The following is a 24,748-nucleotide window of genomic DNA, read 5'->3' as shown; positions in this document are numbered from 1 at the left end:
CATTTAAAAAAAAATATAGTATCAACGATGCTAAAATGATGCAAACATTTTACCAAACCCTCTTTTAACAAACTATCGTTCCTGTTAAAAATACTTCACTATTGTTCTTAGTCGACTAAAATCTTGCGCTGTTATCGTTTAAGTCAATATATGCCTTAAAATGTACATTTCTCTGAAAAAATAAACTAAGATGTTTCAACAAAATCTTCATTTATTTCTCTCCCATTTTATAAAAAGTTAAAAACCTTTAGAAATTCAATAAAAACAACAACTGTCTATTAAATAAACATTAAAACAACTTTGACATTCAAAAATTCTATAACCCTCCAAGTCAATTTTGTGTTTTTTTTTAATGTTTATTACCCAGCTTAAATTGTTGAAATATGAATTGATACTTAATTTTTTTAAAAGCAAAAGTAAATAAAAGTTCATAATTAACATAAAATCGACCCTTTAATTGGAATACTTACTTTCTTCCTTTTTATTTCTGTTTTGTTTTTGTTTCTTCAAGCTGAGAAATAATCGGCATATTCAATTAATATTTCTCTTGAAATTTTCAATATTATACCGAATTCCATTAAACATCAAGTAGATTGGTATACATACATACATAAATATACAATATACATACTTCGAAGAAATATATAATGGACTTTTCCCATTAAATTCTGAATACGAAAATCGTTAAGAGGTCCAACGTAGATATCGCAAGAACCAGTAACAGACAAAGTGTCTGGGACCAAAAAGTTGAATGTTTGTTCAAACTTATATACTCTAAAGCTTCACACTTTACCTTACCTATACCCTGTGTGCTTACATAGCTTCAGAAAATTAACAGTCCTACGATCTAAAGCTACATTTACACCACATTGGCATTGTATTCACATTCGCAGCCATATCGCATCGGTAACAATCTGGAAACTTTGCACCCTGTATCCATATGAATCGTGTAATTTAAGAAACTCTTAACCACCCTTAGGATGTATGCGTACGTAACACATGCGTAACGTAACCAGGTGGGTTTATTTTCATGAGAAGGGTTCGTTGGGGGGGGGGTGAATATGGTTCTCAAGTTAGATAGGGATAAGAATGTCTCACTCGTCATCGTCGTGCTAGTTGACACTTACTCCACCTTTATATCTAACTCCCCCCGCGTCAATCAATCTTTATTTGCACTTTTGCTAAATGTCAAGCATAAGTCTTCTGCCGAAAATGGCTTTTCCACACTCTCCAAACCAAAAGTCCCAAGAGTCATAGATACAGTGTCCTTATAGGTACCTATTCTACAGTATAAGCCAAGAGACAGGTAAATTCCAGAAGCCAAAAGTTGTCCTTTCCAATATAGACAGGTAGTCAAAATTGCTGTCAACAAGGAGCATCATAATTCCAATTTTAATGTATGCAAAATGTGAAATGAATTTTCTCATCGTACCTATAGTAGAGATCCAACCAAGAGATTTGGAATTTTAAATCAAACAAAAAAAAAGCGAAAGAACGAACTAACAAAAAATAAAAAGGACTTTCTCTCTCTTCCAAAGGGATCAAATGAGTTATGAAATGTTTGTAAAATAACTTTACACCTTAAATGGAATATGAAAAATGGCCATGGATTTACATATTTTATACCTTCCTCTATAGAAACAAAAACAGAACAAAAATGGAGGCAGGTATTTCAAAATTGCATCACTTCTAAGTTTTTTAAAATTTCCAGAATCGGTTTTTGTACAAAATTCCTTTAAAAGAGGTAAATTGGAAAGGTGTAAGGTCCATTTTGAAGTTGTTTTTTTTTTGTTGGTTGATTTCATTGTTAACTGTGATGTTCTGTTCTGTTTTGTTGAACATCAATAACATAACAGTAAAAATACCCACAACACAATTTTCCAAAAACAAAAAGAGAAACATTACCCAAAAACAAAACCAAAACCCCAATGCGCCGCAACACCTTCAATACAATATTTCAACAAACAGAAACGATCTCTTAGGTTGACACAACACTATAAGAAAATTTACTGTTTCTCTTTCTCGTTACTTTACCCTCTGTCATCCGAACGATATGTCTAAGGAACGATATGGAAAATGAAATCAAATGAGAAGTCTTCTGTCATATGAATGAATATGAAATTGTTTTTGGAGAAACAAAATAAAAACAAACAAATCTTCTCTTTACTTACAACACAACATAAAAATGAAAACAACAATATTTCAATTCTCTTTCGAAAAAATATAAAACTACCACCACCTAGCGAACGACGAGCATACGAGAATGAGAACAACGACGATAACGAGAAAAACCAAACAACCGCATGCGTCAAATTGTGTTTCCTTTCCTCTTTACAACAAAATGTTATAAGGCACCAAAACTCTATGCTCTGTTCACATTCAGACAGAGTTCACACAATGCAATTTAATGGATTCCCATTCCCTCTCCAATTTCATATAACTTTATGAGAGAGTTTCTATACACTAATGTAACTGTATACACGGTGTATAGGATGAAACGAATATGAAAACGAATGAAAGTTGAAGAATAAAGAAGTAAAAGATGACTTAGAGAAACGGAGCAACCGGAGGTGACCTAATCCAGGTATTCCAGAAAATAAATTCAGTTACTCCGTGAATATGATGCTGACGGGTCGGTGTGGGGGTGCTTCACGTTTATTTTTTTTTTGCGAAAGTTCCATACCCTTAAATGTATCAATATTTAACAAATAAAAAGAAAAAATCAAATAAAGAAGAAATATTTTAACATACAACACGCAAAAATTTCGCACAGTCAGTGATGTGCTCTGACCATAACAAAAATTTTATAACTAATTCATTCGTCAAGTGAACATAAACGTTAAAAAATCGTATTATTCATAATAGTGACAAAAAATTTATAAAAAAAAAAAAATATTTGCGCATTTTCTTCTTTCATATAAATTTAAAAATAATAATAAATTGTTATTATATTAAATTATTGATGTAATATTATACGCAAAAGTTAAATAATATTAAATAGCGGTGCACAATGATAAGGTTTCCTCTCTACCATAATATTTTCTAAAGAAGAAGTGAATGAAAGTGAAAATATACCTAGGTATAAAAAGCAATCTGTGTTTCTAATAAAAATAAATAAATATAAATAAAATATAGAAAATCATAAAAAAATCTAATCTAAAATTTCCAAAGTGTGTATAAATTTTGTTGGATTTAATTTGAATTTTATTATAAATTATTTTTTGTTTCCTTCGATTCGACTTCATCGTTGTAGTAGTCGTTTAGTCGTCGTCGTTTGTGAAAATTCAGTATATCTTCCAAGAAGTATATTTTCTTCTCAATGAGGATTATTTTAGCTCCAAAAAGGATTACGCTCAATTTTATATAGAAGAAGAAAAATAAAAAGGAAAAATCCCCAAAAAATAAAATAATATAAAGAAAAAGGAAAAATATCAGTTTTTGGTGGTGGAGAAAACGAGGGCGAGAAAGGAATAAAAATAAAAATAATAATAATAATATTCAAGGTGAGTTCTTATGGTTTTTAGATGATATTTGATATAGATGAAGAAAATATATACTTTATAGAGGTACCCTAAGACCATAAATGAAAAATTATATCCTATTGTATTTCACGTGGAAAGATAGATGGAAGAATTTTTCCTTCATCTTCATCGTCAGTCGGTCGGTTGGTGGTGTTGTCTTTCGTTAAGGTGAACACGATTATTAGATAAAATTTATTACGATGAAAGAAAACGGACTATGAGATGAGGAGATGGAATTGAAGATGAAGATGGGAAATCTAGTTTTCATTTTTTTTTTTTCATCTCATGGGGAAAGGGAGTCTTTTGTGTCGTTGTCAGTTCTGTCATCCTTACTCGTTTGGGTATACCAGGTGCACAAAGCAGCATCACATTCACACGTTACATTTCCACAATCCACAAATCAAAAAGCAATTAAAAGATTGGTTTCACAATCATGAAAATGAAACTTGCAACGAGCGAACATCTACCAACTAGCGACTAGGTAAGGTACTATATCAACAAAGCCGTGAGTGCAGGAAATGCAGAGGAATGTGACAAAGAGCGTTCGCTTGGAGCGCATTTTTTCACATAGGTACATCATAGGTATCAGAATTTGATCGGAGAGGTGGTTAACTTAACGAATTATGCACCACAACTGTCATTATGTTACGTACCTACGAAGTTTGAGTTATAATAACTTATAGATACTCTTACCTCATGGGAAGGATTGATGATAATTTGCTTTTGAATAATTAAAAAAATGTAATGTAGTAACTTTTTGTTGTCCCCTATGTAATTAAAAATTTTTGTAATACCTATGCCTTACCTATAGTTGGATGTTGGATGTTAAAGTCGATGGGTAACCAGCCTTACCTAGCCCGCATTATCGTCATCGTTGTCGTTGCTTTTGCCATTTACTTTACCACAAGTTCTTTTTTGGTTTTTTGTTTTTAAATAATAAATAAAGTTCAACGAAAAGAAAATTTCAACAGCACCAACCAACAACAAATAGAAAAAGAGAATTTTCATGGCGGCTACACAACATAACGGGGATTTCTTTTTCTTTGTGCGGAAAATGTCAAATGATGACGATGACTATGACTATGATTATGACTATGGCTATGACAACGATGACATAGACCACGACTCCAACCACGACGCCGGAAAGAGAAGATTTCTTTCAAAAATTATACACACATACATACTTTTCATGAATTTCAATGGATTATCTTTTTTATATCAAAATTATTTTAAAAGGATTGGCGGCATTTGGTATAATGAATCAAAGAAGAAGAAGATTGTGTGTTGAAAATGTCAAATAAAAGAAATAAGAAGTTGTAGATACTTATAGAAGTTTATAGAAAATGCATTTAAAGAAAAAGAAACTGAATTTAAAGAATCAATGATATTATTGTCTGCTGGTGCTGCTGTTACTGTTACTGTGACAGTTGTGACTTTTACTACTACTGGCCGTTTGGGTTTTTATCATTTTGTATATTTTTTTTATGTTGTGATGAAAAATTTAAGGCATATTGTGCGTGAAATGGTGTTAACGAGCGATTTAACGGTATGATAGTAATAATAATAATAATGAATGATGTTGATTGTGACGTGCATTGTGAGTTGTGACTTGTGAAGATTGTGAAACTTTGACCTGTGTGATGTTGATGTTTATAGAAATATTCAATTGACAAATTGTTTTGCATTTTAAAAGAAAACTAATTGAAGACAATATTGTCACTGTTGTTTAAATTGGAAGATGATTAAATTATTTCAGTGTGTCATTGGAAAATTTAAGTAGCTACAGGGTGTTTTTTTGAGATTTGCTTATGTTTTAATCGGTTGACATTTAGGTGTAGGGGTTTAATTTGAGTAACGGAATGTGTTTTTTTAATGCAAATTTTATACCTAAATAAATTTTAACATAGTTCTAGACATTTAAATGAGATTTGTCAAAAAGAAGAATATGTTATCTGAGTTGAACATAAACAAATAGTGTATATTTAAAATCTTTTCTTAATCATTAACTGATAAGTCCAAGTAAAATTTTTGGAAACCAATTTTGTGTTTATACATAATAAGAGTAAAGTTTGATCTAAATGCGAGTGTTAGCAAAATAATGAAGAATTTGGATTAAGATATCGGTGTAAGTTAGTTTTAAAGTTTGCAATAACGAATTGAGAGGAAAATAGGCTTTAGTAAAGTATTCCACATTCTTGATGTGCTGCTGGAAAAAGGAATCTCTTTACATGGCCTTTTATTAACTTTTTTCTGATATAAGACATTATCAGAAAAAAATTAAAAAAAGGTTCTACTGATTAATATTTCTCATCTTTTTCCGACTTTACATTAGTTTTCTAGCAATAATGGATAGGATCAATTATTTGAATTGGTGTCATTAAAAGAGATTGTACCTTGGAGTGATAAGCGAAATATGTACATATGTTCTCCCCAGCAAGTATTGATCCAGACTTTCAATGAAGGGGGAGGGGGGTAACACACTTAACATGAAAATGAGTTTTTGAACAACGCTAAACAAATTTTTTTTAAAGAGGTTTAAAAAATGTAAATAACATAATGTGTATCTTAAGCTTATATTTACACATTTAGAGCGCTAAATTGACAACTTAAGTTATTAGATTTTTGTCGAACACAGTTGTGCAGCAAGATGTGTTCGAAGTTTTTAATTTGGACGATTCCCAACATATAATAGCATTCCAAGATTCCAACATGATTCTAGATATGTCATATTTAAGAGCTAAATTAAAATAGTTAAGAGGGTTTTTGGTTATTTTGGTCATTTTACACAGAAATGTTAGAGATTGCGTTGAAACGTAGCCTTTTCCCGAAAAATAGTATTTTCTGCTCTAGTTGGTATTTACTAAAAGTAAAATTCTAAAAAATTCCTGTTTTGCTTGAACCAACAAAACTCAAAAACAGTAAAGAGAAAAATATTTGGTTCTTGAATTAAAGAAAAAATGGACATCTAATTACATCATTTCATCATTACCCCCCCCCCCCCCCCCCTTGAATCCGACATTGCTCCCCAGACTGAAATGCAATTAAGTTAAACGTGACTTCTCTAAATTTTAACTTCTTGAAGGTGTTGATTTGTGAGCTGATCTATGTGCATAATGAATATTTAATATAGAAAACTATTCATCGTGGTGAATTAAAGATTGCAAATGAAAACTTCAACTGTAAAATCCATAAATTAAAGTGGTACTAAATCAAAGATGAAAACTACACAGAAACAAAAGAATTAAGAGACATATTTGTTTAAATCCTTCATCTTGGTTGCTTCAACAATTTGTACCCAATTAAAAACTTATGTTAAGATTTTTGTAAAAGAAAAATCATCAAAAGAAGGTCATAAACATAATTTAATTGCGGGAAGCAAAATATGAAATGAATTCATCTTCAACAGAATTGTCAAAGCAGTGTAAAAAAAAAAACATCTCAAAAAAGCTTAATAAATTCAGAACACCACTGAGACGTGCAGATCTGCTCAAAGTAAAGAATCTAGCATCCTTAAGTAAAATAAAACACACACAATTTTAATTAATAAAACAGTATTCTATGAAAATCTCTATCAAATAAAATTCAAATTAAATTTTAAAGAAGATTCAATCTATACTGTGTATGTATAGCACCATTTTTTTTTTTTTTTTAATCACCGGAACCGATAAGGAATTTTTCAGAATTGTACTTGTAGTATTCCAAGAAATAAGTTGGGATTCCTTTGGATTAAAAATTGTGAGAAATGTTATCAATAAGAATTAATATTTGTGTATGGAATTAGAAGAAATTTATCAAAGCTGATAAGATCCCCTTAAATATTAAGTTTACATCTTTGGGCAAAATACGAGCTCGTATTTTCCTAGAAAATATAGATAAATGGAAAGATAGAACAGATGGACGTAATAATTCCGAAAATATTTACAAATAAAAAATCGATTGAAAGCTCTTAGTCCAAATGAGGACTTTATAAGTATGGGGTGTCAAATAGCTCAAAACGATAGATCTAAAGATATGCTGTAATGGAGAACATTGCATTTTTATGTGGGAATTCAACTAAATTATCAAATTTATCAATGAAGAAATTTCACGGAAAAGTGTTTTCAAGTTCAAAATTTGAAAGCAAAGACAAAATAAGAAACATTTCTTCATAAATCCTTGTTGAATTCGTGTTAAGGTTTCTTTTCTCAGTTAAAATAAGTCAACATAATTTCTTAGAAATAACTTTGTTTTTACTTTTCCAATGTCAAAAGATGACAGCTGCCATTACAGAAGGCTATTCAAAATTAAACCTCTACTGGAAATCTCTAAAATGTATGTAAAACAATTTGATGTACAAAATCTCCTTAAGATATCAAAAAAAAACAAAGAAGTACAAACATCTTTAAATGTCTAACCTCTATGTTCGTGGTAGGCCACAATCTTTTATGTGAGTTATTCAAAATAAATGGCAACAATACTCTTGACTATAGTAACTTAAGATGAGGATAAAAAATCAACTGATACTCATAAGTTTTTATTTTTTATGAGTCTTTTCTCATTTCTTATAAATATCAATACATAGGAGTTCAAAGCGATCTTGTAAGAATGATCATACAAAAAATCGATCGTATCCTTAAATCTCCTTCAAAAAAGTATGTTTTGTTTTTGTTATACATTATTATAATCATAGAGGAAACATAATATTTTTGAATAGAATTATGGGATTGATCTTGAAATTTGGTGGTACATCGACCTAACCTGTCAATCTTATAACAGTTTTTTGAACAGATGGGAGGATGCCTTCAATTTTTTCTATGTACCCCTATTTTAATAAAAGGATGCTCTTTTAAAATGATCGTGTAGAATTTTTTTAACAATAGACATTCAGTGAATTTACAATAGATTTTTTTATTTCATATTTTAAGTTGAGTACAAACTTCGTTACAACAAATAATTTTAAGACATTTGCGCAGCTTTCCTTTTTTTTCGAATTTCAGTGGCTATTTGAAAAATGGAATGTTTAATATTTTTCTTTTATCAAAATGATCAATTTTCAACTTCATCAACATCATTGTAAAGTTTCATGTCTTTTGTTGTTTGATTTCTATTTTTTTGAAAATATTCTATCAAAAAGCCAGTTGTATTACCTTCCTCAAAAAATTCTCTATGATACTTGAATATGCAAGAATGCTCATTAGTTTACCCTTAAGTTTAACTTTGAACGTTTTTCAAGCATAGAGATTCTTTGTCCAGCCGCACCTCAAGAATGTGGAATACTGTATTCAACTCTGTTGTTTTCTATCGTTTGACTATATAAATTTTAAATACCAATGTACATCCTTGAGTTTTCTGAAATCCTTCCTTATTTCCCTAATGCTCGTCCTATATTTCCAAGCATTAAAGCTTATATAAATATAATTATTGAAATCTATTAACAAAATAGTTTTTTCTTTGTAATTTTGTAACTTTTTTAAATGTAATGAAATTAACTTTTTTAAATCTTTATGTATACAAAATCTCATTAGAAAATGTATATAAATAATTCATCCTATTCATATCCTTGTATATAAATGCGCTATTTAATATTATTTCATTCAACATCTGACAAGGACTAATAGTGTAACATAAAATGATAACAAAAGAAGAAATTAATGAAGACAATCAATAGATGCTCAAAGATACATACATACATCTTTTCAGCCAGGTGAACCGGTGTTGTTAAAAAGAGTATCTGTAAGTATATATAGAATATTGATTAAAACCTATCTTATAACACCTGGACCTGGACAATGTCTTTTGAAAATGGAGTACACAAAAAAGACAAGACAAGCGACGAAGACGATGAAAGAAGTGTTTATTGTATATGTTACATAATTAATCAAAACTTGTTGATCAAGATTTATTTCTTTTTAAACAAAACAAAAACAAAAACAACAATAACAAAATTAAACTATTTATTATTCATCAAAATAAAAAAAAATGGAAGTGATAAATTTAGTAATTCGGTAGAAATGTATGTAAGAGATGGTGGAGGTCCATTTTTAGGGATAAATACTTTTGAAGTATTTGGTACTTAAATAGAATGAAAAAATTACCATCATTAGCTCTAAGAATAAGTTAACAAGGGTTTACTCGTAGAAGCAGGGGTTACTCGTAGAACCACGTTAAAATTAGTTGAAGAACTGCAATACATATAAGTTCTTGCTACTAAAGATATTAGATACAAATACGATTATATTTTTATTGAAATTAAGACCGCACGTTTCTGTCTTAAAAAGTATTAATCAGGACATTTAGAAAAATGATTGGCAATTTGATTTGTTACTGAAACTTCCTTAAAACCGATTTTTTGATTCAAAGATTGACATTGGACCTAAAAGTCTCATCCCTAATTCGAGCACCAAATATCAATTGGTTGTTGATAAATATCAAAGTTTAATAGTCTAATAGCTAATTCATAACATTTTTGATAATTGAGAATGTTGTAGACTGTTCTGAACTGTTATCGATGAATATCTTTTAAAAATTGCTTAATTTACTAGGGTAGTCCCAGAAGTACCCAAGCTGCCTTGTAGATGGGGGTTGTTGTTTGAAAGGATGACTATGGTTGAGAGTACCAACTTTATAAAGCTTAAGTTTAAAGTCTTACGACGCTACATTGTTCAGTATTTGTTTGGCAGCCATTAATTCGAAACGCTCTCATAAGTGAATTTGTAAACATGGACAAATTTAGTCATCGTTATGTAATATTGAATCTTTCATTTTAAAGGCCTCAGTGCAACAAATATCAAAGTGGAGCTAGATTCTACTCTAGGGGAGTCTGTTCCTTCGTTTACAACAGTAAAATATTGAATGGCAGGTCGTACAAGCTGATATGAGATGCCCACGCCAGAAATGGTGAAGATAATCCACAAAATCGTATTGGGTGACTGTCGTTAACTGAAAGTGCGCTAGCAACTTATTTCACAATGTATTTCGAATGTAGCGCACATAAGAACCCTTTTTTAAATTATTTTATACTTATTTCACAATTTTTGGGCGCCATTTTTACTTTTTTACAATCAAGCCATTACTGTCCATTGGATCTTTAAAAAAAATTAATCCGTTTGGATATTGTCCCTTTTATAAAGAAAAACAAATCGATCATAAGAAGTGGGTTGTATTTTTAAGAATCTTAGTGAGGTCCCTGATTGGGCGCCATTTAGGATATTGTTGCTTTATACAAAATAATGTATTTTTTAGAAGTCTCTGATTTGGTGTCATTTAGAATCTTGTTACTTATCGAACAAGGAAACTAATTAGGAAATTTGTGTCGTATCTATACCAAAGCCTTATTGATGCTTGGGCGCCATTTTACTTATTTTCAATCACAAAACCATTGGGTTCTTGTTACTTAATAAAAAAAATCACTTGGTGGATTGCATTTATATGAAACTTAGTGAGGTCCCTGATTGGGCGCCATCTAGAAACTTGTTGTCTTAAACCAAACAACGAATTTATAGAAGTCTAGGACTATATGTCATTTAGGATCTTGGTACTCAACAAACAAATCAGTTAGAAAAATGGTTTTGGGGATTGATTATCATTTAGGATAATGTTACTTATGGAACAAACAAATAAAGTAGGAAGGTTTTGTATATAGCATTTATTAAACAAATCTTATTGATGTCCCTGCTTGGGCGCCATTTTTACTTTTTAATAATCACATAATCTTCGTCCATTGTAATCTTGAAATTAATCCATTTGAATATTGTTCCTTTTCCAAGGAAAAAAAAACAATTATAAGAAGTGTGTTGTATTTTTAAGAAACTAAGTAAAATCCCAGATTGGGCGCCATTTAGGATATTGTTTCTTTATACAAAACAATTAATTTGGAGAAGTCCCTGTTTGGGTGTCATTTAGAATCTAGTTACTTATCCAACAAAATAGATCAATCAGGAAGGTTGTATTGCATTTATACTAAAACCTCATTGATGACACTGCTTGGGCGCCATTTTTACATTTTTTCCAATCACACAATTATTGTCATTTTGATTTTCAACGCGAGCTATCAGACATGGTAGGCATTTCAAAAAGTGCTATTCATCGCATGTTGACTGAAAATTTGGGCATGAGAAAGCTGTGCTGAAGATGGGTGCCGCAATTACTCACAAGGGAAAAAAACAGAGTCGTGAGGATGTTTCAATCGAGTTTTTGGAGAAGTTTCACAGCAATAAAACAGAGTTTTTGGGTGAATTTATAACCACGGATGAAACATGATACCATCACTTCATACTTGAGACAATTGACTGAAAGTGGAAAATCAGCTCCAAAGAAGGCGAAGACATGATAATTTGAATTGATTATCTTTAGAAAGGAAAAACAATCAACAGCCATTATTATGGGAACTTATTGTCCCGTTTGACTCAAAATCAGTGAGTTAGAATTAGAATTGCTTCCTTACGCAACCTTTTTGCCAGATTTAGCTTCCTCGGATTATTTTCTCTTTTCAAACTTGAAAAAATGGTTCAATGGTAAAAGATTTGCCAAAAAAGAAGAGGTGGAGTCTGCGGTTGATGGCTTTTTTGAGGAATTTGACGGTTCTTACTATAATCGAAGCTATTTAACATCGCAAATATACTACATCATATTTTCCTAATTGTAAACATTTTCAAGCAATTGAATTCGGGGCTTCTATTGGCTCAAGCCCGAAGTCAAGTCCAACATGTTATTTAACTTTAACATTATTCCGTTCAGTCCATTTACTCGTATTGGCGTAGCTTTCAGATAATAGTCATTTTAACAACTCGGCTTTATCAGTCGTCCTTGCCTATTTTTTGTTTTCTTTTATTCTCCATAACGTACTCTATTAAAGTCTTCCACGCATTTCAAAACGTCGTCGTCCCTCCAAATCCCAAAAACCCATTACAACATCAACAAACGAAAACAATACAAAGTCCATTACTATTTACTATCATTGCAATCCCAAAAACTTTTAGTATTTCTTAGTAAAATTTTTCTCTTTAAGTTAATAATGTGTGTTACTTTTTTCAATCAACTTTAAGTACATATTAGTCTATTTGAAATCAATGTTAAGGCGCTTTCAAATCTCAATTTTATTTTGTTGTTGTTTTTGTCGATTTATCGAATTTTATCCAACAATTTACAGTTTGTACAATGTAATATAGTACACATCGCATCGCATCGCAGAATATAGACCTAGTTCAATAAAATCTACTTTCATTCCATCCGATTACAACAAATTCAAACAATGATGATGTGAATTCCAGAATAAGGCCAATACTGGCATTCGAATACCTCTCTATACCTTGCCTTTTTTATATACATTTTGTTGTTATTGTTGTTGTTGTTTTTGTATGCGCATATCTTTCAATTTAACGTTTAAATGATTCGAATCTAGGTCTCATGCCACACAACAAAACAAAACAACAACAAAAAATCGATTTTGTGGTTTGTAATCATGCATTAAGGGTGGTTGTGGGCGGTGGGTGGTATTTTTTTGTGGTAGAATGATGGGTAGTTAAAGGTTCATGGAAATTTGCCCCCTCTTCCCCTTCTATCTATATGTTTACTAAAACAAAGCCATTAATGATGGAAAAAGTCTTTAATCGTTAATGTCAATAGACAGAAAAACAATAGAAGTGAATTAATGCACGCAAAATTAAAAAACAAGCATATTTACGGGGATATGGATGTTTTTTTGTTTGTTTGGATTTTTCCTATTGACGACTTTTCTAAATCAAAACAAATAATAATTATTTTGTTTAATATTAAATAAACCAATATTAGAATAAAGTTGTTTACTCACTTTTAATGTTTATAAAATGATTGGACAGAAAAAATAATTTAAACATTTTAATGACTGAAGTGGGAGATATTTATGTAATTGAAAAATGACACATGGGGTAAATTAGTAAAATTTCTGATTTTATCTTTATTTATTAATTTTTTACACTAGATTGGTACACTTTGATCAAATGTCGTTTTTTTTTTAAATATATTATTCTTATTTTACTTTTTTTTTGTAAGTGTAGTGCATATAAAGTCCTTAATGATGTCCCTGCTTGGGCGCCATTTTTTCTTTTTTACAATCAAACCAGTACCAGTGATATGAAACTTAGTGAGTTCCCTGATTGGGCGCCATTTAGGATATTGTTGCTTTTTACAAAACAATAAATTTGGAGAAGTCTCTGATTGGGTGTCATTTAAAATCTTGTTACTTATCGAAAAAGCAAACCAATTATGAAGTTTGTGTCGCATCTATACTAAAATCTCATTGATGTCCCTGCTTGGGCGCCATTTTTACTTTTTTTTTTCAATCACAAAATCATTGTCCTTTGGACTTTCAAATTAATCCATTGGGATCTTTTTACTTTGTTAAAGAGATCATTGAAAGAGGTGAGTTACATGTGTAGTTAACTTAGTGAGTTCCATGATGGGGCGCCATTTAGAAACTTGTTGTCTTAAGCAAAACAATGAATTTGGAGAAGTCTCGGACTATGTGCCATTTAGGATCTCGTTATCCAACAAACAATTTAGTTAGGGACAATGGTTTTAGGGAATCTCTGATTGATCATCATTTAAGATAACGTTATACTTATGAAACAAACAGTTCAAGTAGGAAGGTTTTGTGGCTTTTATAAAATAATCTCATTGATGTCCCTGCTAGGGCGCCATTTTTACTTTTTTGAATTACACAATCATTGTCCTTTGAATTCTCAAATTGAGAAATTTGGATCTTGTTGCTTTTTAAAGAGATCACTTGCAAGAGGTGGGTTACATGTATATGAAACTTAGTAAGGTGGAGGTCCCTGATTGGGCGCCATTTAGAAACTTTTTGGCCTAAGATTAGGTGCCGCAAAAGTCCTTAGGAAACCAGGGCCTGGTGACTTACACCATTCTGTATGTGAGTCATGGAGGGAGAATGGAGGGGACCTACAGTTGTAATGCCCAATCTGAACGGCTAATTTGAGAAAGCGCATAGCAAGAATTACTCTTAGATGATTTTTAAATATCTCGCAAGACGCAGTACCAGTAAAACAAATTTAGATGGCACAAGTAGGGATGTTGTTAATTTGTCAAAACAGATCAAGATTGCAAGAAAAGGGTTACATTTATAAGAAACTTACAGAGGTCCCTGATTGGTCAACAATTAGGATCTTGTCGATTTAAAACAAAAAAACAGTTTAGACTGACCTTGTTTGGGCATCATTTATGATCTTGTCACTTTTCTAAGATAGCAATAACTATTAAGCTGTGCATTGCATTTGTAGCAACCTAAGTGACGTTACTGATTGGGCGCCATTTATGATCCCTCAACGAGAGATGCCATGCATTAACTTCATTGATGTCCCTTCTTAGTTACCAAGGAGTATCTCTTTACTTTTTGTTAAAAAAAAATATTTATTTAATTTAATTTAGTATGATCCCCAGTTGGGCGCCCTTTTTTGATTTTTTTTAAAAAGTAGTCTGCATTTACATCCTATTTACTTAAACGTTATAAGAATCTTGTTACTTTAACAGCAAAAAACATCTAATTTTGGGAATCCATTGAGATCCCTGATTGGGCGCCATTTAAAATGTTAGTACTTTTTACCAACATAACAATCAACCTAAATAGTTGGTTTCATTTATAATTTCATGATTTTCAGAGTTAGAAAGGATAAAGGGTACAAATATGTCTTTTATCACATAACTATACATTTTACTTGTATAAGCAAGTTGTAATCGGAAGAGCTCTTTCGTCATAAGTTTGTTATTAAGTATCTAAACATAAGCTTTTTAAATCTTTATATCCCTCGTTTTGAACCTACATAATATGTAAATGCAATGTATTCCTATAAATAACAACAGAATAGGGGACATTATAGCTTCAATCAGATGACGTCTATAATTTTTCTACTGACGTCATAAATTTCATCAATTAAACTCGAAAATTGACCTATTTCTCGATATACTCGTACTCAACTGACAAATTGAATATTTCATAATAATCCGTTTAGTTGTTAAAGTTTCTAGGACAAAACCCTATAAAAACAAAAATATACAAAACACATTCAAATTCATTCCTAATACATAAAGTTAATTCCCATTCTTATAATAAAGTAGTTTTAGGACGAAATATAAAAAAAGCGAAACATAAAAGGATATACTCGTAATTATCTTGAAAAACAAATAACACTTTTGAATAATTGAAAAGGTTCTTCTTGCATCATATCAAAGCCTTATTTTTAATGTTTTCGGTCGTAGGGTATGAGATGGCAGGTTATAAACACTTCATAGTTTCTTTTTATTATTATTTTATTTACCATAATATTAGGAATCCTTATGACAATTTCATTAATTTTTATTTCTTTTAATTTTTCAAGTCATTGAATTGAGGTATTTATTAAACAAAAACCACCACCCCACCGCATACCACCAGCGGTTGTTTTGTTTTATTTTGTATGTAGAAAAGTGTGCTTTGCATACTAATCACATTCCAACCGTTTGTATATTTTAGTTTTTTTTTTTGTTATGTTTACTTTGACATAAAAGTTAAATGTCTTTATGTAGAATAATTCTATTGAATTCTATTTGAAATGTATGTTATTATGTGTAATTTCCCTAAAAGCTACCTGCCTGTTAAGAAGTCAATTTTGAAGTATGTATGTTAGTTTAGTATTCTGGAAACAAAAATTATTAATTTATTTTCATCATTATAAGACTTATTATTATGGAGTTTAAATAAATAAGACATAATTTCTGTAATTTCCTTTATAGAATGAAGTGTGGGTATGTGAAAGTCTGATTCCTTAATAATGACATAATGATGGGAAATAATAAATAAAACTTATTGCAGTCTTATTTTTATAGATATATCCAAACCCTGAAACAGATAACGATAAGGTGAGATACATACCAGAAAAGCTTGTATCTTAATGAGTTTTTCAATTAGAGGCTCCCTATTTGAGTATAGCTGTCAACTAGCTTTAGAATCTGTCAACTTTTGACATTTGACAAGTAAAAACTATGCGATTACTAAAATCTAACGATACATGCTTGAGAAACTCAAAAACAGTTGGAGTCACAGTTCCAATAAAGCACTAAAGCAAAAAGCACCTTCTTTTCTGCTTATAGTGAACCTGGTATGCAAATTTTATAAATTGTTAATGAGAAGAATTGAAACCATGTGCGTGTCGCTCCGCTCAAGAACAACTGAGAAGCTCTTCTGTTGCCCTTAATGTTAAAAAACTCAGGTTTGTTGATTACTTGTCGATCTTCTGTATCGATCTTTGGAATTAAAAATTCACCAAACGACATAAGATATTGTTTTGCATAAAGGTTTAAAAGCGTTCAAAGTTTTCAATTAACATGCGAACACAATAGAACTCCATAGAGCATTACCCCCTTTGGATCTTCCCTAATTGGGTTCTTGAAATAAACACAATGATCAAAAGAAGAAAGGACCCCCGACTTTTCAGAATTGAAAAGAGAGAGAATGAGAAGCGTGTGGTCGAAAATGTTGACAGGTTCAAAAGCAGAAGTTAAGAATTCTATGAGCAGATGAAAAGAAATTCACAAGTACACAAACCTCGAACCGAAGAAGGCTGCAAAAAAGAAAGTGGATCCGCATTCAATGCTTAGGATATGGAAGAACCACTTTTGAAGACTGGTATAACGGTGACGACGAACCGAATTCTACTGTCAGGTAAGATGATCCATTCAATATATCCAATAGAAAGCCAACAATCCCATTTTTTCAACTTAGACGGAGTAAATATTGCTATATCTAAGCTGAAGTCTAACAAGCCGGGCTTGAATGCCCAGGTCTTCAAAGTAGCTGAAAATAAATTCGTATAGGAGTATGCACCAGTTTATCTGTAAAATATGGTCGGAAGAAAGCATGGCCGATGAATACTTACTTACTTACTTAGGTCCTTAGACCTGTTAAGCCCGTTGGGAACCCCTTCAGGTGCATAAGGCCTCTACTACGCCTAAGTGCTATTGTGTGCGGTTTCCGGAGATGGGTTTCAGATCCCTCCAACTCTTGCCTAGGAACGCTGATTCTTCCTCGACTGTCCTGCGCCATGTGCTTCTCGGTCGTCCAGCTCTTCTTCCTTCTTGTGTGAGCGGATTCTACTGCATTGCTTGGCCTGCAATGCAGTCGTTACCTTTTCAAAGCGAATGTCCATTGTCCAATCCATTGTCACTTAGCCCTTCGTATAATAGAGTCTATAGGTTCCTGACCTGTCTCTCTATGAAGAACCTCATTGGATATTCGGTTGGGCCGAAAAATCCTTGGGATGTTGCGAAGACATCTATTTACGAAGCTTTATTGTAATGGCTGAAGAAACCTTCCAGGTGCTGCACCCATAAAGAAGCACAGATTCAACATTTGTGCGAAACAGTCGTAGCCTTGTTCTTATATAAGCTAATAAAGTTATTCCTCCAAATTTTCGACATCATACCGAACGCCACTTTTGCTTTGCCGATGGAGCAGGTGGCGTCTTGTTCGATTCCGCCTTCGATAGAGACGATACTTCCAAGGTATTGAAAGCTCTCCACATTCTCTACCGGTTGTGTGGATATATTTACTTGAGAAGATGGTCGGGTTTCGAGGCTGATCATTTTTGTATTGCCGGAATTAATTTTCAGACCCACAACTTCTGCTTATCTCTCCACACTTGTTGTCATTTGATGGAGATCTATGATCCTATGAGAGAGTAAGCAAACATCGTCTACGTAGTCCAAGTGCTTTAAATAGGATGTCAAAGTCCATTGGATCCCTCCGCTACCTCACAAAACTGCGCGCAGTACATCGCTTATCACCAACAAAAACAATATTGGAGACAGAATACAGCTGCGGTACGAATTTCAAATTCCTCTGAAAACCTACCCTCGTGCAGAACGTGACACTTGGATCTGTCATATGTTGCTTTTATAATAGCAATACATTTTTCTGGAATGCCTCTCCTCCGCAAAGCTAACCAGATATACTCCCTGTTAACGCTATCAGAGGCCTTCTGAAGTCGATGACCAGCAGGTTTAGTGGAAATCGATATTCGACGCAGTGCTCAATAATGATCCGCAGGGTGTCCTGCTTGTTTGGCATCGAATGTAGCCTCAAGGTGTTTTCTGATGGGTTCCAGTATGATTTTAGCTACTACTCCTTTTTTGGAAGCTTGAAGATCATTCTCTTCTTCCACTTTTTTTATGAGCGGATGAAGCAATTCGCTTGACGACATTAGCGCTGCTTGTAAAGGCTCTGCGGGAGTTCCATCAAGTCCTACCTCAGTATTGTTTGCCCCATACTGAAAAAGGCAACCTTTTAAACTGTAACAACTAAAGAGGATTTGATCTACCTAACATCGCTTACAAAATGTTCTCTGCAAAATTATGTCAAAAACCTGATAGGTGCTGATCACATTACGGCAGATCTTAGAAAAAAAAACAAGAACATTAAATTGACAATCACCATCTCTTCATCGATTTGAAGGCTGCATACGACAGCATTTATAGAAACGAACTATAGAGCCATGTCTAGTTTTGGTATCCCTGCCAAACTGCTCCGTTTGTCTATTCGCGCTGCTCCATAAGGATCGGAAACAATTTAACCGAGCCTTTCGATGTTAAAAATACTTTTTACAAGGTGATTCACTGTCGTCCGATTTAATTAAGTTCGGCCCTGAAAGAATAGTGCAAAGCTTCTACATCAAAACTAGAAGCACTGTCGTTCAAAAATCTGGACAATTATTACCATATCCTGATGATATCGGTTAATGAGGCAAAACAAAGTTTATTGTGTCATCTAGAAAGGACCTACAAAACCTCTGTTTCAGTGCAAACGTCACTATCGACAGACGTAACTTAGAGGTAATTAAGGACTTTGCTTTCCTAGGATTCGCTATAAACACAGAAAACAACACCAACGCTGAGATCAAACGAAGAATAACTCTTCCAAACCGCTGTTTCTTGAGTGACCAGAGAGTCGCCATAATAAGACCCTCATCGTCTACGTCCTGATATACGGTACAGAAGCTTAGACTATGATAAAACCGGATGAAAGCACGTTGGGTCGTTTTGAGAGAAAAGTTCCTCGCGTGATCTGAAGCGTTTTATGGGAATACCCTATGCTAGCATTCATCTTCAAAAGTACTTTACGGTGGTGATCGAACTGAGGATCCCAAGAAAACTGATGAGCAATTAGATTGGAAATGCAAAATCGGAATTTTTTGTTTTGACAGATAGATTTGTACTAATACTGTCAGGCCAAATTTATTCATGGATGTTTCTAGAACTAACAAAAAGATTGCCAAAGAGATCATTTACCTACACATTTAAACAAAGCTTTGTGGCATGCAATTATTTGCAGTATCTGGAATCAAGGGGACCCGCAGTTTTACAATGAAATGTAAGTTGGAAAGGCACTTTTCAATGATAGGCTTTTGAACCGAAACATCCTACATATGAGTCCCACTACGCCAAGGACACTCTGTAAACAAAGAACTTCAAAAGGTATAAAGTTGAATTATGAGTACTTAAAGCACAAAACTTCAAATCTTCTACATTTTTCTCGTCCCAAAACAAATAGTTAATAGTAAATATTATTTAATCTCATGTCAGTCACAAAGTGTAGGCAGTTCCAAACTTGACAAAGTCGTACAAATTTCAATCAAATTCCCTATATACAGATTTATTATTGATTATCTCAGTAATCAATCAGTCTCTGACCAACGGAAACACAAACATCATTTGTATTTTGTTAAATACATAATTATCATTTCTTTTCCTTTTATTGGTATACTCATCACAAATAAAGTACAAATTTCCGAATTTGATATGAATCAAAGGACAAAAATCAACTTTCCCATATAACCCATCTATAAACTATATTATCTTCAATATATCATTAGCTATAAACTTACGTATAAACGTGATTGTAAATAATAATAAAAAAGAAAAAAATTGAAAATATTTATATGATATAAATCGTTTTATTTATATTGACATTTACTTAGTGTCGGTATTTGTTCAAAGGGTCACAAACTTTGTGTCCAAATCTCTTACACACTCACTCGTCTTGTGTCGTGTTGTACACTTACGTATCTACATATATGTTTAATATCATATTTTTTCACATAAATATATTTGAGCCGTAGAAGGTATTCCCTCATTTTTGTGGTATATTGTGGGTCTATATCGATTAGATTATTGGAATATATCTACTTTATATGTATCTAAACTTTATACTTGTAGCGTTACATATGACCATCACTCCACACACTAACTACAGTTCATTTGAGTTGAGTCAAGAAAGATTGTGACTTTGAATATGTTTAACCACATTAAAGATACGAAAAGTTGTTATTCGTCGAAGAGTTTGTTGTTTTTTTTTGTTACTTTATATCCAATCCATATATAGAGGTACGTGACTAAAAATCATAAGATTGCATCCATAGATACATTTATATTTATTTGTTTTTATTTCTATCTATCTTTTTGTATGTTGTTGTTTTCAGATACATAGAAATATCTATCTACAAATTTATAACCTCTACATGCCATGCAGGATATCCGTTTGTACATTGGAGAATTAACGAGTATTATTCCAACAAATTTGAGTTATTTTTATTTTGCTTTTAGTCAATATGTACATGATATTAATATACAATATATACGTACACTGTTTTATATACATATACGAGTACATACATAGTTTTGATATGCTATAATGTTACCAAGTAATTTAAGCCAATTGAAAATATTGTTTGCATCGTATGAGGACAACGCGCGCGAAAAATCACAATAACAATTTTTTTGTTTTTATTTGAGGGCTTCACAGACACAGCTCTTTGAGTCTTTCCTCCTCGAATGTGCATGAAAAGTCAGAGATGCTAATGATGTTGCATCAGATGAAGTTGATTGGATGGAAACTGTGTCATTAGGATTAAGTTACAATTTTGTTTGAAGAAAGAACAGTAGAACATGAGTTTTTGAAAAGCTGAAACTTTGGAAGAAGTTGGGCCATTTATACATAAGGTTATCAGTATTTTTATAAAATATTTTCCACTAATTTTCTTAAAAAGCGCATTTTCAAGATATTGCAATTGTTATATCTCCGATGCAAAATGCAAATGTCATGCACCATATTGGAAGATGATACAATTTTTGCAAATGGCGGCAAATGTCAATTATTGCACTTTGGCATTTGGGAAGCGATAAATCGTTAAAGCTCTATTCACATCAGCACGACCAAAGAATGAACGAATATTCGTCGATTTTGACATTTCTTTTACATGAGAATTTTTAATTCGTCGCGAATGAAGTTTGATTTTGATAATTATTTTTTTCCTTGTGTTTATCATCATTGTGTTTTGTTTTGAAAACAAATGATAAGAGAAAATGCAGTCGAAGCTATGTATAAAAGTTATAAGTGCCCTTGTTAATAAAAAAAAAAAGTTTTCAGGTGCATTCATTTAATGCCTTTACCTTTTATCCATATTTTTTCGAGGAGCCACAGCCGAACACCATTCACCAAAACAAGGTTAAGTACGCGCGGTAATTTAATTCGAAGCAAGTGTGGATAATGTGGAACGCGAATAAAGTTTGACAGTTCGTATCAACTACATTTTTTTCAAGACAAATACATTTGTTTTCTTAAATTTATAAATATACATATGATATTGAAAAGTAAAAGTATGCATCCTTAGTCAAATAGAAATTATATTGCTATCGTTTTGTTAAGGATTAGTGTGGAAATATGTCTTCAAACGTACATAAATAAATTCACATTTTGTAATTCATTCGTCGTTCGTTGGTCGCGCTCATGTGAATACTGCTTTAGGGACGTTAAAAAAATAGAGCGACAGGGACAACAAACGACACATTTCTCTTCTGTAAGGTGTGCCATTTTATGATGGAAAGATAAACGCGCCAACAACTAGTCGAAATCATTTAAAATTGACTACCGAAATTTGGAGTCAGTGTCCTCAACTTTAAGAGCGCTACGTCTAATCTATGGCCATCATAATCGTCCCAGCAGATCATCTATTGAGCTTCTAGTGGAAAAATTTGAATTCGCAGACTCATTACAAAAATGGTTCCGTACCAGTGAGTCAAAGAAGTTTCCGTAATGTCGGGAATATTGCTGTTGTTGAACCTTTAGTTGCAGAAAGACGAAATGTGTCTCTAACAAGTCGTTCTCAAGCGTTGGGCATCTTTGTGTTGTCGTTGTGACGAATTTTGTGAAAAGATCATGGCCTACATCTTTACCAAGATTAAACTGACGTGAGAACTGAAGCCGCTTGACCACCGGAAGGGTCGTTTGTTCGTAAATTAAGCTGAGCAACACCTTCATCTTTAGCAATGAGGCTCATTTCTGGCTTAATGGCTTCGTCAATAAACAAAATATGCGGTATTGGCCAGGCAGCAATCCACACGTACTCCATGAGTCATCATTGCATCCCGAAAAAATTACGGTTTGGTGTGGTTTATTGGCCGGCGGCGCCGGCGTCATTAGGCCGTACTTCTTCCATGATTATCAAGACCGGAACGTTACTGTGAATGGGGATCGCTACCGTTCAATGATAACCGAATATTTTTGGCCCCAATTAGATGGTATGGACTTGGAGGACATGTGGTTCCAGCAGGAATTTCACAATCGCAATTTTTTGGAAACCAAGTTTGGAAAACGTGTTATCACATAAAATTGTCCAGTCACTAGGCCGCCTCAATCTTGCGATTTGACGCCGCCGTTAGACTGTTTTCTGTGGGGCTATGTCAAGTCTATAGTCTATGCCAACAAGCCATCGACGATTGATGAACTTCGTACGAATATCGAATATTATTTTGCCGTAATGGTAGATTCATTAATTAATTCCTAGAAATTAATGGCTGTCAAAAGGTCATCACAATTATTTCTTAAAATTTGCTCATTTTAAAGAAGTTACGATATTTATCATGTTTAATGAAAAGGGTTTCAGAAAAAAAGATTTTTGAATGTTTAAGTGGGAGGCAAAAACAAAGTTGGGTAAAGAATTCCACATTCTTGATGTGCGGCTAAGAAAGAGTCAGTTACTTGAAATTGCGTTCAAGGCTAAGCTCATGGACATTCCTGGTAGATCGTGTACAATAACAGATTTTTTAAGATTTAAATATTTCTGAATTTCCAATAAAAATATGTTCGATAATATTATTTGGATCTCACCTTTGTAGTTAAAAAAGTAACAATACCGAGCGTATTGTGTAAAAGTCAAACGCATTTTAAAAAAACTTGACGAACGTTGATTATAGAGATTTTGTGCATCTATGCAAGAAAACCAAAACTTTGTCAAGAAATAAAGTTTGTGAGATGTATAAATTGAAATTTTTGACTTTCGACATTTTTATGAAATTCTAGTCCAATTTATATCAAACAGCAAAGAGTTTAAGTGTAGTTTGTATTGAAAAATTGAAAAATCGAAACCATATTGACCACCATTTCTAAGAAATATTGACTTATTGGCCCAAAACTACTAAAAACTTGCAATTTGAACCCAACAAAGAAGCTTAGATTATTCGGTAGAATTATTAATGACTTCCAAACCAAAAAATGACATCTACTGAAAACTGAAATTGATTCCTATTTGAATTCAGTTTTCGTTATGAGTCTTTTGTAAGATTTACTCCAAAAAAAATACAAACAAGTACTTGAAAGTGGAGATGATGCATGTGTATCAATATCCTGTGAAATACCAAATACAGATATCATACCTAACCTAACCTACATGGGAGCGCCCTTATTCCTTGTACCTATACTCTTTGTTTGATGGCTACGGCAGATTTTAATCTTTGTTTACATGCTTTCAAAAAAAAAACACTACAAACTGACATTAGAACTTATAAACCATGCGCATAGGTACATAAATACTCTATAGGTAGGTAGTAAATTCACATCATTGACTGAGTGACTATGTTGAAGTAGAAAATTAAAGCATCTCTATATTTGAACAGGGTTGCCATGTTCTGGACAAGGTCGATAGCCTAGTCAAAAATATTTGTAGCCCAAAATCGGAGACAGAATGTAGCTCAGATAATAACCCAGCTGCCGAAAAATAGCCAAATTTTAAAAACCTGTACTCTTTACAAAATACATACGACAGTTGTTGCCCAAGATTAGAATGAAGCTACTTGCATCCCCATCATAATAAGGTCGTTATTCTATTTTTTAAATCGCCCAACGTCCAATAAATAGCCCAGTCTACCAATGCTATACTCTATACGAAATA

The 24,748-nt window shown here is 32.5% G+C and overlaps 1 protein-coding gene across 1 annotated transcript in view; it reads left to right on the top strand.

Annotated features, from left to right (window-relative positions):
• Positions 1-2,426: 2,426 nt before the first annotated feature.
• Positions 2,427-24,748, top strand: part of LOC129954157 (MOXD1 homolog 2) — a 75,863-nt gene continuing 53,541 nt past the window's right edge. The window contains exon 1 of the mRNA XM_056067882.1: positions 2,427-3,503. The gene's annotated coding sequence lies outside the window, so the exon portion shown is untranslated. The remainder of the gene's footprint in view (positions 3,504-24,748) is intronic.

Source organism: Eupeodes corollae, chromosome 1 (genome assembly GCF_945859685.1).
Source record: "Eupeodes corollae chromosome 1, idEupCoro1.1, whole genome shotgun sequence".
Lineage (NCBI taxonomy): Eukaryota > Metazoa > Arthropoda > Insecta > Diptera > Syrphidae > Eupeodes > Eupeodes corollae.
The sequence above is the reverse complement of the archived record's forward strand: the minus strand, read 5'-3'. Positions and strand labels throughout refer to the sequence as shown.